At 46.6% G+C, this 19,344-nt stretch overlaps 1 protein-coding gene across 1 annotated transcript in view; it reads left to right on the forward strand.

Annotated features, from left to right (window-relative positions):
• EMP2 (epithelial membrane protein 2) overlaps nucleotides 1–19,344 on the forward strand; it is a 48,690-nt gene that overhangs the window by 13,984 nt on the left and 15,362 nt on the right. The window lies entirely within an intron of this gene.

The raw sequence follows: 19,344 nt of genomic DNA on the forward strand, positions 1-19,344 counted from the left end.
GACTACAGGTGTGTGCCACCACACCCGACCAATTTTTTGATTTTGTAGAGATGGGATCTTGCTGTGTTGCCTGGGGTGGTCTCAAACTTCTGGCTTCAAGCTATCCCCCGACCTCTGCCTCCCAAAGTGTTGGGATTATAGGTGCGAGCCACTGTCCCTGGCCTGTTTAGTGAGTTTTTGAAAGCGTACTATTCGTCGTATTTTCATGTATTCACAGATATATGCGACCATCACCACAGACAATTTCAGAATACTTTCATCACCTCAAAAAGACATTGTATACCTTTTAGATATCACCTCCCCTATTTTCCTATCCTCCTTCACTTCTAATCAGCCACGAATCTACTTTCTTTCTATGGTTTTGTCCCTTCTGGAGCGTTCATCTAAATAGAATCATAGAATATGTGGCCTTTTGTCCTTGGCTTCTTTCACCTAGCATATTTTCAAGGTTCATCCACGTTGTGGTGTGGATCAGTGCTTCATTCCTTTTTATGGCTGGATAATACTTCATTGCATGGATGTATATATCCTATTTGTCTGTTCATCTGCTGATGGATGTGTGAGTTGTTTCCATCTTTTGGCAATTGTGAATAATGCTGCCGTAAACATTCATGTGCCAGCTTTTTGTGGACGTCTGTTTTCATTTCTCTTGGGTGCATATCCAGGAGGGAAATTGCTGGGTCACGGGGTGACTCTGTGTTTAATAATTTAAGGCCTGTCCTGGTGCTTAGCTCCTAGGAAGCTTCCAGTGGTGAAATTCCTATAGGTCTGTACCAGGTTCCTAGGGGCCAGGGCTCCTGGGTCTAAGCTAGGCCCTGCCAGAGCTTCTGGGGCAGGCTGGGCCCAGGGCAGTGGGCTGGGTGAGGTGGAAGGAAGTGACGGCACCCACTTTGTGGCTTCCTGGTTGGAGACCACTGAAGACAGAACTGGAATCAATGGAAGAGAGATCCCTGTTTAATGCTGTTTTCTGCACAGTGGGATTCATGATGCTGGGGTGAATTTCGATGGCTCTGTCATTACGTGACATTAAATCACTCAGTGGGAAAGCGATTCCCTGTTCAGTTCTCTTTCAGTTCTTCCGATTCCATCAAAGGGGAAATCTTAGCTGAGGCTAAGGTGTTTAGTGCCTCTTTAACTCTAGTTTCCCCTCTTTTAACTTAGAGCAGGTGTGCAGCTTAGTTCCTATGGCAGGCAACAGCCTTGAACCAGAATTTGTGAACTTTGGGGGCAGGGGGTATTTATTTTCACAATTAATTTCTATTTATGGCAAATGATGCTGATTTTCCATTCCCAGGGAGCCAAAAGATTTCTTTTTAAAATACATTTATTTATGTTAGAAAGTGGGTTGAGTTCAGGACAATTATGAAGGAAAATCTTCCAGCTGTACTCGAGAAGGTGGTAGACAAATGACTGAAGTTTGGGAACCCTTGTTCTGAAGCTTAGGGTCCAGTAATCAGATGTGGTCTTGGCAATGGTGAGGTCCCCAGTCCCGGGGCATGTTCAGATGGAAACTGGATGCTAGAAAAATAATCCAGGCAGAGGCTGGGGGTGGGGTGTTCTCATGATCACACCAGCGCCTTTTAGCTGAGACTGCATGAGTGCGTGATTCCCATTGTGTTGAGTCAGTTTCCCAACTGCACAGCCGGACAATGTCATTGAGCAGATGCAGTATCATCAGAAGCACTCCAATGGGACAGGCAAGGGGTTGGGAGGTTGCCTTTCTTTCCAGCATGGCCATCTCATAGCCCCCTAGGCAAGCTAGTAGGGAAATGTTACTGTGGGATTCCAAGTGCGTCGGAATGGGTTCCCATGGTGCTAGCTCAGCATCTGCCCTGGTGCTAAATTTTTCTTGGTGGTATCACTTCCTGTTGGATCCCTCCCCAACTCAAGTCCCCATTTAAGGGCCTCAGCCTTGCAGCTCTCAGGTTGGTGAGTCCATATGGACTGGGTACCCTGAGAGAGTGATGCTGTATTAGTCAGGGTTCTGCAGAGAAACCAAAGGGGTACATATATATTTAGAGAGAGAGTTTGTTTTAGGGAATTGGCTCATGGGATTATGGAGGCTGGCAAGTTCAAAATCTGCAGGGTGGGCCAGCAGGCTTGGAGACCCGTGGGCTGATGATGCAGTTCAATCTGAAGGTCATTTGCTGGCAGAATTCCGTCTTGTTCGGAGGAAGTCAGCCATTTGTTCTACCAGGCCTTCAACTGATTGGATGAGGCATACCCCGTTAGAGAGGGCAATCTGCTTGACTCAGAGTCCACTGATTCAAATGTGAATCTCATCCCAAAGCACCTTCACAGAAACACTGTGACCCAGACAAGTTGACGCATTAAGTGAACTATCTGAGATGCTTTCGTTGGACCAGACACATAGCATTAAGTAACACAGAATCCTTTTCAAATCACTCCCTTTTAAATTCTCTTTCACCTCTTCAAAGAGGAAATCTCAGTTTTGTGTGAATATGTCTTTAAAACTTCCCAAACATGTGTGACATCCTGTTTTAGCAAAGAAATAGAAACCCAGCCTTGGACTTGGAGCTTTTGAGCAGCAAGAGCTTGGAGCTGGAATTTAATAACAATGTTTTGCTTTCATTGTATTTATTTTTTCCAGCACCTTCTATTTATGGCAGGTGATGCTGACTTTCCATCTCAGTTGCGATATAAGGTTGCCTTTTATAAAAATATAAGTTTAAAAAGTGAGTAAGCTAAACAGGAATGGCAGATTTGGGGAAATGTCCACATAAGCGTCGCTGGGACAGTGCCTGAAATGTCCCCTACTTGTCCACATGCCCCAAGCTGCCTGTTTGCATTTCCTACCCTCCTGGAGGCTGCCCTGGTGGTTTATGTCCATTTGGTGGCTTCCTTTCTGAGAATGATGGTGGTGGATGGGAGGAGAGAACACTGGCTTTCTGGGGAAGAAAAAGGCCTGGGGGTATCTGTTCTATGACAGATTCCTTGACTACGATGCTGGTGCTGATTGGTAATGAGGTAGGAGGTGGGACTGGGAGGTAGGGCCCACACGTCAGACCACCAAACTAGCTAAAATAGGGACAGGGCAGAAGTACCTTTTTTTTTTTTTTTTTTTTTTGAGACAGAGTCTCACTCTGTCGCTGAGGCTGGGGTGCAGTGGCGCAATCTCAGCTCACTGCAACCTCCATCTCCCAGGTTCAAGTGATTCTCCTGCCTCAGCCTCCCTCAGCTGGGATTACAGGTGCCTGCCACCACGCCCAGCTAATTTTTGTATTTTTAGGACAGACACGTTTCACCATGTTGGCCAGGCTGGTCTCGAACTCCTGACCTCAGGTGATCCACCCACCTCGACCTACCAAAGTGTTGGGATTACAGGCATGAGCCACTGCTCCTGGCCAGAAGTACCTTTCCATAAGACGTGTCCACACAGAAGTGACTGCACCTTTCCATGGCAACTGCCTGATGCCTCACTTTTCCTAGAAATTTATGCATAACCCACCCCGTAATTTGCATATACTTAAAAGTGGTGAACTACCTCCAGGCATACGGCCTATGGGGTAGCCCTGCTCCCCAAGGAGCCGTGCCTCTGCTGCTGTTGTACACTGCCACTTCAAGAAAAGTTGCTAACACCACTGGTTCACCCTTCAGTTCTTTCCTGGGTGAAGCCAAGAAGCCTCCTGGGTGAAGCCCCAATTTGTGGGCTCGCCTGCCCTGTGTCAGTAACACTTCATAGCATTTGCTACATGCCAGGTGCTGTTCTAACTACTTTCACTTCATTATCTCCCAGCAGTCCAGGGGGTAGGGATACCAATGTCACCCCACTTTAGAGTGGAGAAATAGGGACACTGAGTGGTTGTTAGTCTACAGTCCAGTCAGTCTGGCTCAAGTCTGTGCTCTTACCTCATTTCACTCAAATTACTTCCTGCTTATCTTCTACCCTGTGACCCCTTCCTATGTTAACTTGCAGGTTAACCAGGTGGGACCCTGGTTTCCTAGTCTTGAGACTCCTTGGGCCTGGCTGGGTTGTCGACAGTGATGCACAGTCTTTAACTCGCCAGCAAAGATCCATCTATAAAAATGATAGGTCTTGTCACTTATGAAAGAGGAAAAAGTAGCTGGGTGCAGTGGCTCATGCCTATAATCCCAGCACTTTGGGAGACCAAGGCGGGTGGATCATTTGAGGTCAGGAGTTTGAGAACAGCGTGGCCAACATGGTGAAACTCCATCTCTACTGAAAATACAAAAATTAGCTGGATGTGGTGGTGCATGCCTGTAGTTCCAGCCACTTGGGAGACTGAGGCAGGAGAATCACTTGAATGCAGGAGGCAGAGGTTGCAGTGAGCTGAGATCATGCCACTGCACTCCAGCCTGGGTGACAGAGTGAGACTCCATCTCAAAAAATAGTAATAATAATAAAAAAGAGGAAAAGCTGTTAAACCAAGAGTGACTGATGGGCCTGGGGATTACTCGAAAGTCACCAAGACAAGGTGCTCTGTGAAGGAAAGAATATTCCTAAACTAATGGGTGTGAGGCTGGGGAACACCCTGCATTTGACACCTGCCTCATCCTGAGCAATGTAATCCACATCAACCTTACTCTCACACTGACATGCTGTGTGCCTATAGGTATATCATTAACCCTCTCTGGGCTGCAGTGTGGTTTTACTGGGTAGCATAATTATAGGAGCTCTTTGGATGACAGCCGTCAGCAGTGAGCTCTTTAATTGACAGGGTCAGGCAGCAGTCATTGGCAGGATGGCAGTTATTAGCTGCTCTGTGAAAGCTGCACAAACTAGCAAACATTTAACAAGTACTTGCTGAGCAACCTTGGGCACTGGGGAAGGTCAGTGAGTCATGGTTTCTGTACTTGAGGAACTCTGAATCTAATACAACAGTATCTCCACTGTATCAGTTAGCTCTTGCTGGGTAACAAACCACCCCAAAATGTAATGGCTTAAAATAGAAAACCCTGATTTTGTTCATGATTCTGTAGGTGGGGAATTTGGGCTGAGCTCAGCCGGGTGGTTTTGCTGGTTTCAGCTGGGCTCATTCATGTGTCTGTGGTCACCTAGTGGGTCAGCTGGGGGCTGGCTGGTCTAGGGTGTCCTTCACTGGTAAACCTTGTCTGTCTTCCAAGTGGTATCTTATCTTCCAACAGGCCAGCCTGGGCTTGTTCACACAGTTACTGGGCAGAGAGAGAGAGAGAGAGAGAGAGGACATGCATGAGGCTTCTTGAGGCTTTGGCCCAGAATTGGCACAATGTCACACTTCTGCCACCTTTTATTGATAAAAAAATCACAAGGCCAGCTGGGCCTCAGCAGGTGGAGAAATAGATTGGATTGCACCTCTTGATGGGAGGATTTGATCTGCTAAAATTTTGTTTAAATTTTTTTTCAGTCATGCACATGTGGGATATTGGTCTGTCTTTCCTTTCTTGTGTAATGTCTTTGTCTGGTTTTGGAATCAAGGCAATGCTGGCCTCACAGAATGAGTTGGGGTGTCCCCTTCTCTTCAATTTCCTGGAACAGTTTGTTTAGAATTGGTATTATTCTTCCTTAAGTGTTTGGCAGAGTTCACCCATGAAGCCATCTAGGCCTGGAGTTTCCTCTATGAGAAGAGACTCCAGGCCCTGGATAAACCTTTTTTTTTCTCCTTTTATTGCCAGATTTTAAAGAAAGGTCTAACTTCATTTTTTACTTGTTATTAGCCCTTTAGCTCCGTGAAATCTGGCTTCTTTAGTCATTAATTCAACACATATTCACTGAGCACCATCTATAAGGAAGACGTGTTCTAAGTGCTGCGAATACTGTCCTGCAAAAACATGCCAGGCACCTGACACTGTAGCAGGCAGATATGTAATATCCAAGTAAACAACTACACGGCAACGTCAGGCCCTGAGAGATGCTACAGGAAGAAAAATAAAGGGCTTCAGTTCACTTCCCTAAAATTGTGGTTGCCGAGTCGGCCCATGAGCCAAATCTCCCTCCTTGTCCCATTTTTCTAGTCTTTTCTCTCTTGGCTTCTGGGTCCCACCATGTGCTCTTGGTTGCCCTCCCACCTCCATGCCCACTCCTCCATCTCCTTCCCTGGCCTTCTCTCTTCCATCCTTTCTTCTCCGTTAATGCTTTCTCCCTGAGCAGGATTTCTCATCTACCAGTGGCTTTGTCTGCTACCTGTGTACCCATGACACCAGGATTCCTGGTTCTAGCCCGTTTTGTCCTGAGTGACAGTCCTGACTATATTTCCAACTACCTGAACACATTTCTACCATGTCACCAATTTCTAAAACCAAATGAACTGTTTCCCTCATCCTTCAAACATGCTACTTCTGCTCCCCGTCCCAGTGCAGATCATGGCACTAGAATCATGTGCCCCGTTCCCCAGCCCCTTATCAAGTCCTGTTGCTTCTGCTTCTGGAAGCTCTCTTGGCTCCCTCCCTTCTGTCCACCCCTCTGTTCCCACCTCATTTGAGACCCTCATCATTTCTCAACAGGGCTGCTCCAACAGCTTTCCCACATTTGCCTCCTGCTACTCCATCCTTCTGACCGTGGAATGGTTTTCTTCTAGAAGCAGATCATGCCTTTTCTGCTTACAAAGCTTCCCCAGCACCCATGGCCTCCAGGATAACATTTGCTCTCCTTTGTGTGGTCTCCGAGGCCCTTAAGCTTCTTGGTCAGTGGAGAGTCCTGGTCCATCTTGGGGCCCAGCCCGGCACATGCTCTCCTAAGTGTGCCACTCTGCACTGTGGGGCGTCCCGAACTCCTTGCCTGTGACACCCTCTCCCTACCACTCCGCCCATCCTTAGAGGCCCAGCTCAGGTGTTGCTTCTTCCATGAAGCTTCTGATGCTGCTGCCACCCCAACACAGGGCCAATCACACCACAAGTGTCTCCCATCGCATGCCGTCACGTCGTGTCCGTCTGTTTACACACCCTTGCCCTTTAGGGACCCAGCAGTCCCAGGGCACACAGAGCATGCCTTACTCATGCCCAGTACATAGCAGGTGCTCAATAAATGCTGGGTGAATAACTGCTCCATTTTTAAAGAACGGGCAATGGGACAGTGATCGGAAGCCTGGGACTAGAGCCCTGGCTCTGCCACCTGCAAATTGGATGATGTGAACCAACTCCTTAACTTTGATTTCTCACCCACAAAGTGGATCATAGTCCTTGCCTGTCCTTCTGACAGGACTGTCCCCTCACTGACAGGTATCAACCCTGCATGCAGCGGTGGGAAGAGCCGTCAGCGTGGAGGACTCGGGGATGACCTGTGTTCTCTGCTTCCCTTGTCCCCAGTGTGCTTTGCAAAGCATGTTCCCAGGATGTGGGACTTGCAGGAATAACTTAGCAGTGGCCAGCATCTGAAGCTATGTGTGTGGGCCTAGGTCTTTGGCTAGATCCCTGATCAGCTCTTAAAGTAACAGGACCCCAAAAGGGAAGGGAAATTCAGATTTAAGTGGGCTACATAATGGTTTCTCTGGTGCCAGGCTGCTTGGGTTCAAATGCCAGCTCCAGCTTTTACTAGCTGTGTGACATTGGGGAAGTTGTCTAACCTCTCTGGGCCTTATTTTCTTTACCTGTAAAACAAGGCTGCTGGGCACGGTGGCTCACGCCTGTAATCCCAGCACTTTGGGAGGCCGAGGCAGGCAGATCACATGAGGTCAGGAGTTCCAGACCAGCCTGGCCAACATGGTGACACTCCGTCTCTACAAAAAACACAAAAATTAGCCGGGCATGGTGGCAGGTGCCTGTAATCCCAGCTACTCGGGAGGCTGAGGCAGGAGAATTGCTTGAACCTGGAAGGTGGAGGTTACAGTGAGCTGAGTTCCCACCACGGCACTCTAGCCTGGGCAACACAGCGAGACTCTGTCTCAAAAAAATAAAAATAAAGCAAGGCTAATTAAAAAACCTTCATCAGAGTGTTTTGGTGAGTGATGAATAAATTAAACCAGGCAAAAGGGCTTGGAACAGTGCCTGGGACACACTAGACAACAAATGTTGGCTATCTTTATTGTTGAAATTGTGGTTGTTATTATTCCAAGAGATTGGAAGAGCCAGGGCTGCACAGACAGAATGATCCTCAGTGGCTTCTGCCCTGGGGCACTGCCAAATTCCAGTGTTCCCGCCTGTTGCCATTTCCGGAGAGAGCCAAATGCTGACTTTGTGCCCAGAGCTCCAGCCACAGCGAGCATGGAGCTGGGCGGCCCAGGGTAAATGGGCTTCCTCCTTCCCCACGGCATCTCAGACGCCTGAATATTCCTGGCTGGCTGGTGTCCAGATACTAGGGCAGGAGGCTGGGCTGACCTCTGCCTTCCTGAAAACAGAGGCCAAAGCCACCGTCCCCTCGGAGTGCTCTGGGCAGTGGGAGGGGCCTGGGTTCTGGCCAGCCTGAGGTTGAGCCACCAGCCCCGGAGCAGGCCTAGGAGTCCTTGCAGGGTGGCCTGGGTGACTGCTCACCAGCCCGGCCCTCCCCAGGGTTCTGGGCCAGAGCCTCCCTGGCCATTGGAGCAGGAGCTGTGGGTGGAACGCTTCTGAGTTGGGAGATTGCCTCGGACCTCCAGACGCCAAACATTTCAGGTCTGTATTGAAAGGTTCCACACCTCGGGATTGTCCTCTTGCCTACAGTTCCTGGAAAAGGCTCCAACTCCGACTGGGAATCGGCTGTGGTTTAAATAGTAGGAAGAACTCCCGAGGGTGGGAATGGAGTTGGCGCTCGGAGCGGTCATCTTAACAGCACGTTCTCCCTCCGCGGGAAGCCAGCTGGACTCTCTGACTCTTGTTCCCTGGCACGTAAGGGAGCATGTGCCAAAGTGACTGCCTTTGGCAACAGCAAGCAGGGGATGGGGCTCACAGGTGGAGATTCGTGGTTCTTATGAAGAAGAAGACAGGAGTGGACCCTTACCCTGTCCGTGGGCAGATCTCACAGGCTTATTTATCCGCGAGACCCTCACGGTGACTTTCCACGAGCAACAGCAAACCAAATGTTGCTTCTGGAAGAGGGAGGGCCAGTGAGCCTCCAGAAGGTTGTTTGTGTTTCTCCACACCCAGAGCTAAACGTGCGACACACACACACACACACACACACACACACACACACACACTTTAAGCAAACATTGGACTAAGGCATAGCAGGACGGCACCTCCACTTAGGAAACAGCGAGGAGATGTCAATTCTCTTTGTTATCTGGGGTCAGGATGGACATTTCTGGGAGCACTATCCTTCTTCCTGTCAAACTATAGTACTTGAAACTCCAGCTGGGCACCGTGGCTCATGCCTGTGATCCCAGCACTTTGGGAGGCCGAGGTGGGAGGATGGCTTGAGGCCAGGAGTTTGAGACCAGCCTGGGCAACACAGCAAGAATCCATTGCTACAAAAAATAAAATTAGGCAGGCACGGTGGTGCACAGCTGTAGTCCTAGCTACTGGGGAGGCTGAGGCAGGAGGATCGCTTGAGCCCCAAGAGTTCGAGGTTGCCGTGAGCAATGTTTGAGCCACTGCACTCCAGCCTGGACAACAGAGAGAGATCCTGTTTAAAAAAAAAAAAACTTGAAACTCACTGAGCCACAAATGTTCCACTTTGCGTGCAGAATTTCCATAACGCCACCCACAGTTCCCAGTGTCTCACCCCTTTCTCCTCCCTCTTGTTCCTCCTCCACAGCCCCACTCTCTCCAGTTCTGATGCCTGGAGGTTTCTTGTTGCTGCTTGAAAAACCCATTGGCTGTTCTTCTACCCTGGATATGGGTTCTTTTTCCTTTAAAAAGAAATTTAAGTCTGAAGTTGTAATTTCCTGTTTCTGTATTATTTTATGTGATTCTTTTTATGGATATTTCACAGAATGGGGAGTATTCAGGCCTTGAATCTGAAGACAGCTCACCATGGTACCTACAATGCATCGAATCAAGGTTGGGGCTTCAGGGCCATTTAGTGTACTCAGTGAGTTCCACCTCACCGAGTTTCTGGATACTCAGAAAAAGTGATTCATTTAGAAATTAATTTTGAAAACAGAATTGAACCCATTCTACCACATATGCTTAGTTCCTTTTAGATATCAAGGAAAAACTTTATCCATAATCCAAACCAATCTCAAAGTTAGATCCATAAAGACAGCAAGTGCTTCAGCTTGGCCAGTGAGCTAACAGGATGAAAAATGCAGCCAACCCTATGCAGCCTAAAGCATGGGTTTTTTTGTTTGTTTGTTTCCTGGGGTTTTTTTTGAGACGGAGTCTCACTCTGTCACCCAGGCTGGAGTGCAGTGGTGGGATCTTGGCCCAATGCACCCTCCACCTCCCGGGTTCAGGCGATTCTCATGCCTCAGCCTCCCGAGTAGCTGGGACGATAAGTACCTGCCACCACGCCTGGATAATATTTGTTATTTTTAGTAGAGACAGCGTTTTGCCATGTTGGCCAGGCTGGTCTTGAACTCCTGGTCTCAAGCGATCTGCCTGCCTCGGCCTCCCAAAGTGCTGGGATTATAGCCATGAGCCACTGCACCCAGCCTAAAGCATGTTTCTTTTTCAGGCCCTCTCTTAATTAGCCCAGTCATCCCTCAACCTTAGCGAATTGGCCAGTGCAGAGAGAGGTTACCTTCACAGATTCCCCCTGCCTGGTACAAAGCTCAGTTGGACACAAAGATGATTTGATACTGCCTTGTGCCCTCTCTGCTGATCTTAATTAGGCTGCTGCATGGTTTTCACCAGGCCCTAAGCATGTGAGAGGAAAGAGAGTCGTAGAAAAATGCCCTGTATTTGGAACTGGAAAACTAGTGAGTTCCAGTCCTGTGAATTTTGGCAAATCACCCAGAGCCATTAGGACCCTTGGTTTCTCATCTGTAAAATTGGGATAATGATACCTTGCTCTGCCAGCATCATAAGATTGACATGAAAATCCCATGCAGGATGTGCTGCGTAAGCTGAAGCTTGACCTTTAGTCATGAGGAGTCTCATTTTCATGTGGCATGACCTCTATGGGCACCCCTTCCCCAGGGATCTTCCTTATCGCCTACTTATCTTGGGGTTATGTTGAACCCCTGTGTCCTGCCCACAGTTAGAAGTGAATTTGCTATCTTTCCTGAAAAGTACCACACATGGATTGCTTGTCCTACTTGTCCTGTGACAGCAGCAGTTGCTGAGGCCGCACCTGGCAGGCAGCAGGGAAAGGCAGAGTCAGGAGAGAGACTGGCTAGAGAATGTGCACTGCAAAGAATCAGGCCAACCACAGGCTTGTAACCAAAACCATACATTTGTTGCGTTTGGGGTTCTGCAACAGAAGACTTGAAATGATTAAAAAAAAAATTGGAAGGAACTGAAACAATATGGAAAATAGATGGAACCACAGAGAAGAAGGAAGGAAAGATGGAAGGAAGAAAAGAAGGAAGGAAACTAGAAATGCTAGGGGAAAAGGAGTTTTTCAAGGAAAAGTACAATCATAGTACACTATTTGGCTCTGTAGAGTACAATATTTATATAGCAATCATGTAAATGACAATTATTGATCTAACTGTAGACTGTATTGAGATGATGGAAGGAAGGAGATGGGGGGCAAGTGATGGTGAAAAAGAGACACTTTTCCCTAAGCAGGAAGTTAATAATTAAGTTAACTAAGAAATAGAAGTGCATGAATATTGTTTGGAAATATGGAGATGGGAAGTAGAGTAGAAGCAGCTGAAAAGATTAAAAGTGATTGCTTTGGCGAGGTGTCGTGGCTCATGCCTGTAATCCCAGCACTTTGGGAGGCCAAGGCAGGTGGATCACCTGAGATTGGGAGTTCAAGACCAGCCTGACCAACATGGAGAAACTCCATCTCTGCTAAAAATACAGAATTAGCCAGGCATGGTGGCGCGTCCCTGTAACCCAGCTACTTGGGAGGCCGAGGCATGAGAATTGCTTAGACTCGGGAGGTAGAGGTTGTGGTGAGCTGAGATCGCTCCATTGCACTCCAGCCTGGGGAAAAAAACCAAAACTCCATCTAAAAAAAAAAAAAAAAGTGACTGCTTCCAGGTTGTAGGACAGGGGTACGACAGAAGACTGTTTTTCACCATATGCCTTTTGGTTCTGTTATCTTCTTTAAAAAATCATTATTCTATGTAGATCAAAACATTTTTAAAAGAGAAGTTCTGCAAATCATAGGACTTTGATTTCTACACAGAAACTGAACATTTCATCTAGTGCAGTCTCATACCTTCAGGTGGGTAAACGCCCAAACTCAGGTGGCCTTTTAGAATGTTCTGCTTGGCCCCTGAAGAAATTGAAGAAGGAAAAAAGCAGTTTGTATTCCACAGCGAAAGTTATGCTCCCAAGTGGCAGAGGCTTTGGGGGAACATCACTGACTCTTGAAAGATTGTCTTGGGCATTCTGAGGAGTCTCCCACTGAGATAGGGTGATTGGAGTAGTAGCCAGGAGACCCTGGTCTAGTCCTGACCTTGTTCCTGCTTTGCTGTGAGATGGAGCAAGTCTTGGCCCTCCTTGGTTTCTGTTAATGCCTCTGGACAATAGGGCTTTGAGTTTTCCAAGGGCCTTTACAGCTCTACATTTCTAGAACTGGACAATGATAGCAAATAGCTGTCAGAGGGGGAGAGACAATAAACAACTGAACGAATAAGATGCTTTCAGACCGTGCAGTCCTCCAAAGAAAATAAACTAGGGGGGGATGGGCTAGATTATGCTGGAGGGGGTGTGGTTACTTTACATGGTATGCTCAGGGGTGCTTTTCTGGGGAGGTGATGTTTGAATTGAGACCTAGACAATGCCAGAGAGTCAGCTGAGGGTGAACGGAGAGACCGCTCCAGGGAACCGTGTTCAGGGGAACGGAGACAAGACTAGTTCCCCTAAAGCAGCAGAGCACTGAAGCCTGCAGGCACAAAGGCGGGCATAGGGGTTGGGGTGTGGTGGCGGAAGGAGATGGATCGGTATTTACTATTACATTTTTCGAAGGGAAAGTAACTTTTTGTGAATGGCAAGGATTAATTCCGATGCCACCTTGGGCTTGGTGGACCAGCCTTCATCCAACACACAGCCCCGGGAACTGTTTGTTTGTTCTTTCGTATCATCAGAGAGGGCAGGATGCAACATGGGTGTATGTAGTGGCAAGGAGACAGCACCACTTGGAAAAGCCCTGGGGAAGCTGGTCTCTAGGGACCAGAATTATGTTTCTTGGGGGCAACTTATGTCAGGAGCCAAAGACATAACATCAAGGCTTCTCCACCCACTCACATAAATGCTTAAGAGTTGGTTCAGTGCTTGGTTGGGCAACGTGGCTCACGCCTGTAATTCTAGCGCTCTGGGAGGCCAAGGCTGGTGGATCACCTGAGGTTAGGAGGTTGAGACCAGCCTGGCCAACATAGTGAAACTCTGTCTTTACTAAAAATACAAATATTAGCTGGGCATGGTGGCGCACACCTGTAATCCCAGCTACTCAGGAGGCTGAGGCAGGACAATCGCTTGAACTCGGGAGGTGGAGGTTGCAGTGAGCCGATATGATGCCACTGCACTCCAGCCTGGGTGACAGAGCGAGACTCCGTCTCAAAAAAAAAAAAAAAAAGAAAGAAAAGAAAAGAGAAACGTTTTGATACTGTCTGAAGACCCTCTGAAGATCAGGGCTGACACAGTATGAACAGTGTCCAGTATACATGGCAGTAAATTAAATTGTTTAAATCACAAGTAAAATAAATGCACATACTCTTTGATTCAACGCCTTCACTATTAGGAATCTATCTTTAAATATATTAATGCAAGGTGTGCAAAGAAATAAGTGGAAGGTTGCTCGTTAGTGCCGTATGGAGCCGCAGAAAGTCTAGAAGCGACCTAAATGGCTACCAATAGGAACTTGTTAAGTAAATTGTAGTGTAGCCGCACAACGGAACACCAGGCAGCCATTCAAGGAATGAGGTGGATTCGCAGGCACAGGGAAAGAATGTTCTCTGAGGGATATTATTAGAAAAGCTAGGTTGGGGGTTGGGGCTTAGACTTGTGGCCAAAGGAGCTTGCTGGAGCTCCCAGCTCCACACTCCTGTCCCCTACTAGCCTTTGGCCCCTCCAGCCAAAGAAAGTTGACTGGGGCTCGGTGGGAGCAGCAGCCATGCTCAGGAGAAGGTGCGGGGAAGGGCAAGGCACTGCACCGGGGCCTGAATAAATGCACTCCACCAATCCAGAAAGCGGACAGTGGCGCTTCCTCCAATGAGGTGTGAAGAGATAAGTGAGGGGCGGGACAAGAGGCAGGGAGTGTTACTCTGGTACAGCTCACCCCACACGGAAACGTGGAGTGAAGAATAAGTGTTCTCCCAATAAATATCTCTGGAAGGAGGCACAGGAAACTGAGAAGCATGGTTGCCTCTAAGAGGGCAGTGGCTGACTGGCGTCGGGAATTGTGGCGCAGAAGAGACTTATTTTGGTATAGAGATGCAGGAGTAAAGGGTTATTTTTATTCCCTCTTAAACATTCGGGGGATTTCCGCTACTTCTGAATAACTTACTCCAAAGCCTCGGGTGAAGTCACCAACAATGTCCTGGGTTCACAAGTCCTAAAATTGAGCTACCCTATTTTGGTTTTTAGTGGGGATCTGAATTCCAGATGTCATAGGAGACCTTTACTTGTCTGTTATTTTTTGGAGTGCCTAATGGTTGAAACCAACCTCTAGCTGCCATTTCCCTTACACTGTACTGGAAACCTTACTTGACTTCTCGTAAAAACGTATCCCTTTCTCTGTAGAAGCTTGTTCCTGATGTCTGAAATGTCCAATTGAAACCATTCCCAGAGCTTAAAGCAGTACCTCCCAGACATCAGCATTTGACAACCACCCTAAGGATTTCTACTGACCCCGAGGACCACCTGTCCTTTTACTTACATAACATTTTCCCTAAATTGTTCACTTTTAAAGCTTCAGTAACTTGGTTTTAAAATACTTTATATCACTACTATATGTGGTGTTTCTTCCTTATAAAAAGAAAGAACGTTAAAAATAAATACAATAAACTCAGAATGATGTTATTACATTCTAGCAACAAATACGTTTTAACCAAAGATCTGCTTTCTCTTTTTGTCAAAAAGAAATTAGCAAGTATTGGAGACTGACTGGCACCAAACTGGTCTTTTCCTTGGTGAACTCAGTAGGATTGGAATGGGAACTTTTTCACCATGTGGTTCAATGTTGCTTAATGCTCTATCAATGCACTATCCAAAATCATGCCTTATAACATTTTAATTCCATCCTTTGGGAAACAATGGGTTAAAACCTTTTTTTTTTTTAATTATTATTTTCTAGAAAGTTTTAGTTACATGTCCATATGCATTTGTGTCATCCTAGCTGGACAGCATATGAAGCCATTATCACCCTGGAGTTAATGGCCCTGGTGAAGTTGGCATTTGGGCATTCCTGCTGATGTTAAAGTAACAGGGCATTCAGCATGGTACATGAGCCCTTTTTCCCCCCAGGGTCAGAAATGCATCTATTAAAAAAAAAAAAAAGGAATGCATCCTTTCGGAGGCAGCAGCATATGATGGCAGCTAAGAATGACGCAGGCCTAAACAAAGGGGAATTTGTCTTTTTTGAAAGAATTAGAAGAATCTCTAAGCTGGTTCATTGGGTCCTGCTAATTGGCGATGCACAGAATCACAGCCAGGACCTCTCAACTGAGTTCTGCAGCCATACAGCTCCTGGCTCATTGTTAATACGTCCTAGGTCTCAAGGAGTGGACCCTGTATGAGCCCATGAGCCTTGATCCATTCCGTGGGGGGATAATGCGGGTGAGAGTGAGCATGGTTGGAGAGGAGAGCTGGCAGTGAAAAGGTGGAGGGTTTGTGCAGTCAGCGCATGTCCACTAGAGGAGGGGGAATAGTTGATACCAGAAAAAGACCTTTTAAAATGATCCTATTTCACGCTGGGGATGGTGGCTCACATCTGTAATCCCAGCACTTTGGGAGACCAAGGCAGGCAGATCACATGAGGTCAAGGGTTTGAGACCAGCCTGGCCAACACGGTGAAACTCCGTCTCTACTAAAAATGCAAAAATTAGCCAGGCATAGTAGCACGTGCCTGTAGTCCCAGCTACTGGGGAGGCTGAAGCAGAAGAATCGCTCGAACCCGGGAGGCAGAGGTTGCAGTGAGCAGAGATTGTGCCACTGCACTCCAGCCTGGGCAACAGAGCAAGACTCTGTCTCAAAAACAAACAAACAAAAATCCTGTTTCAGAAATATCAGCGATTGCTTAAACTCTGAGTGAAAGTTTCATGAGAGAGGATCTTTACATTATCTCAAAATACCTTCCCACACATGCCACAACATGGATGGACCTTTGAAACACTATGCTAAATGAAAGAAGACAGACACAAAAGGCCACACTATTGTATGATTCCAACGATATGAAATATCTAAAATAGACAAATCCATAGAAACAGAAAATATATTATTTGTTGCTGGGGATTAGGGGGAAAGGAGAATAGGGAATAACTGCTTAGTGAGTACAGAATTTACTTTGGGGGTGATGAAATGTTCTAGAACTGGATAGTGGTGATGGATATACAATATTGGGAATGTAATGTGTCTCATTTACACTAATAGTCAGTTGTATGTGTATTTTATCAAATATCACTTCTACAATTTTTTTTTTTTTTTTTGAGATGCAATGTTTCTCTGTCACCCAGGCTGGAGTGCAGTGGCACGATCTCGGCTCAGTGCAACCTCTGCCTTCTGGGTTCAAGTGATTATCCTGCCTCAGCCTCCCGAGTACCTGGAATTACAGGTGCCCACCACCACGCCTGGCTAATTTTTGTATTTTTAGTAGAGACAGGGTTTCACTATGTTGGCCAGGCTGGTCTCGAACTCCTGACTTTAGGTGATCCACCCACCTCCACCTCCCAAAGTGCCAGGATTACAAGCATGAGGCACCATGCCCAGCCTTACAAAGTATTTTTTACTTACAAAGGGGAAATGTACAGTGAAAGAATCTGGCAGAACACAACCCAGTGATCAAAGTTAGCATCACCAATGATGGGACAAACTGGCATACTGCACCTCCTGGTGGGATCCATTGAGGACACATGGCTCATATGCCATTCCTGCTTAAAAAATATAACCTGGATCAAATCATCAGGAAACATCAAACACAAATTTGAGAGACACTCTACAAAATAAGTGGTCAATATTCTTAAATAATATCAATGTTATAAAAAAGACAGGCCTGAGGAAGTGTCCCAGATTAAAGGGGACTAAAGTGACTTGAAACTAAAATGCACTGTATCATCTTGGATTGGATCCTGGGGCAGGAAAAAGAAAGCCATATAGAACATTATTGGGATAATTGGGGCAATTTGACTATGGACTATAGATATGATAGTTATATTATATCATGTTAAATTTCTCCATCGTGATCATCATAGTGTGGTTATGTAAGAAAATCTCCAACCAGGGGCGGTGGCTCACGTCTGTAATCCCAGCACTTTGGGAGGCCAAGGCAGGCGGATCACCTGAGGTCAGGAGTTTGAGACCAGCCTGGCCAACATAGCGAAACCCCATCTCTACTAAAAATACAAAAATTAGCTGGGCATGGTGACATGTGCCTGTAGTCTTAGCTACTTGGGAGGCTGAGGCAGGAGAATCACTTGAACCCGGGAGGCGGAGGGTGCAGTGAGCTGAGATTGCGCCACTGTATTCCAGCCTGGGCGACAAAGCGAGACTGTCTCAAAAAAAAAGAAAAGAAAGAAAATGTCCTTGTTTTTCAGAAATACACACTAAAGCACTTATATGGTTTAGGCAACTTACTCGCAAGTGGTTCAGAGAGAGAGAGTGTGTGTGTGTGTGAGTGTGTGTGTGTGTGTGTGCATTAATCCATTTAAAACTGGGGCTACAATTTCATACCAGTGAACAGAAGGTCTGATTTGCACTGTACTTCAAAACATGAAACTACAAATTAATTTTTTTCCAAACAGTGTAGTAACTATCTGGTCACAAATTATTGGAATAAAAGAAGAATGAACCAAGTGTTGATATTAGGAGGTTGCATCTTCCAACCAGATCATTTGATGTGACATCTTCTCTTGACATTTGAGTTTTGTTGACCAAGATGATGGTTATAAAATACTCAAAGATTTTATCAATTTTCCCCAGTGTGACTTTTAATTGTTTGATAGTTAAAGCATTCTTTGGAATGCTTATTCCTCATTTATTGGGAACTTGTCCAGCTCAGACAAGTTCTCATGTATTCATGCCCTCAGTGGCTTTTCATCTGATCTCCCATGACATTTTTATCAACTTTGGACAACTGTAGTTCTGTTGTAAGACTTCCAATTTCACTTTGCAGTTGCTTCCTGTTGTATGTCACTCAAACTGTCCTGCCAAAGTAAAGCATTACCCTGAAATCTCAGTGGTTTAACGTCCAGAGGCTTATTAATTCCCCAATCATAATATCTGTCCAAGGTGTGAGGCTTCAACCTACTATGGCTGCACCATCCCCAGCTACCTCCTTAGGGAGAGGGAGCATGGAGAACTCATACCTGCTGTCTTCTGCATCAGCCCGGAAATGGGCGTGTCATGCAGTTCAGACCCATTGGTTAGAATTAGTCACGAGTACCTGCTCTCCCCTTCATCAGCCCGGAAATGGCCATGTCATGCAGTTCAGACCCATTGGTTAGAATTAGTCACGAGTACCTGCTCGCCTCTTCATCAGCCCGGAAATGGCCATGTCATGCAGTTCTGGCCTATTAGTCATGAGTTCCCCACCTAGCTGCAAGGGAGTCCAGGAAATATAGTCTTCCTGTGTGATCAGAGAGGGGAAAATGAAATGGCAGCTGTCTGCCACATGTTGTATTTTTTTGGGGTCCACTGTTGTTCAAATGGGAATATATATTAAGAAGAACGGTGTATGAGTGGGTATTTATTTTATTTTATTTTTATTTTTATTTCTTTGAGATGGGGTCTTGCTGTGTCACCCAGGCTAGTGTGCAGTGGTGAGACCATGGTTTATTGCAGCCTCCACCTCCTGGGCTCAAGCAATCCTTTTGCCTTAGTTTACCAAGTAGCTGGGACCACAGGCACATGCCGCAACACTAGGCTAGTTTTTCAAATGTTTTGTAGAGATGGAGTTTTGCTCTGTTGCCCAAGCTGGTCTCAAACTCCTGGGCTTCATTAACATCCTCTTGCCTTGGCCTCCCAAAGTGGTGAGATTACAGGCATGAGCCACCATACCCAGCTGGGGATTAACTTTATGAATGGTCAGATCATTAGGAAATATTTCTGTACTGTGATCACTTTTGCTTGTTATGAAGTAGGGGCTCTGATCAGGAATCCTCAGACAATGAGCTTCTGGGTGTGGGGAATCAGGAACAGCATCTTAGCACACAGAGAGCCACTCCTTCCCGCCCAAGAGGTGTGATGCTTTTCTGAGTTAGG

The sequence above is a fragment of the Nomascus leucogenys genome, chromosome 18 (assembly GCF_006542625.1).
Source record: "Nomascus leucogenys isolate Asia chromosome 18, Asia_NLE_v1, whole genome shotgun sequence".
Taxonomy (NCBI): domain Eukaryota; kingdom Metazoa; phylum Chordata; class Mammalia; order Primates; family Hylobatidae; genus Nomascus; species Nomascus leucogenys.